Below are 279 nucleotides of genomic sequence, written 5' to 3' on the forward strand. Positions count from 1 at the left end.
TTTCTGGTACTGAAACAAATAGACGGAGCCAGACGTGTGGTCTATAATGGCATCTTTGGTGTATACTCTTGAAGATAAGCTTGAATGATACAACATATCATAGAGATCATGTTTGAAGGCGATTTGTTTCTTTCTTTTAGCTTTATTAAATAAAACAGTTTTTTAAACAGGAGCTCCCATATCCAAACTGCTATATATAGATAAAATGGATTTTTTGTTTTTAGTTTTTTAGTTTTATTCTTCTCATCATCTTTGAGAAGTTATGTTTATAAAAGACAG

Source organism: Cryptomeria japonica, chromosome 9 (assembly GCF_030272615.1).
Source record: "Cryptomeria japonica chromosome 9, Sugi_1.0, whole genome shotgun sequence".
NCBI lineage: Eukaryota > Viridiplantae > Streptophyta > Pinopsida > Cupressales > Cupressaceae > Cryptomeria > Cryptomeria japonica.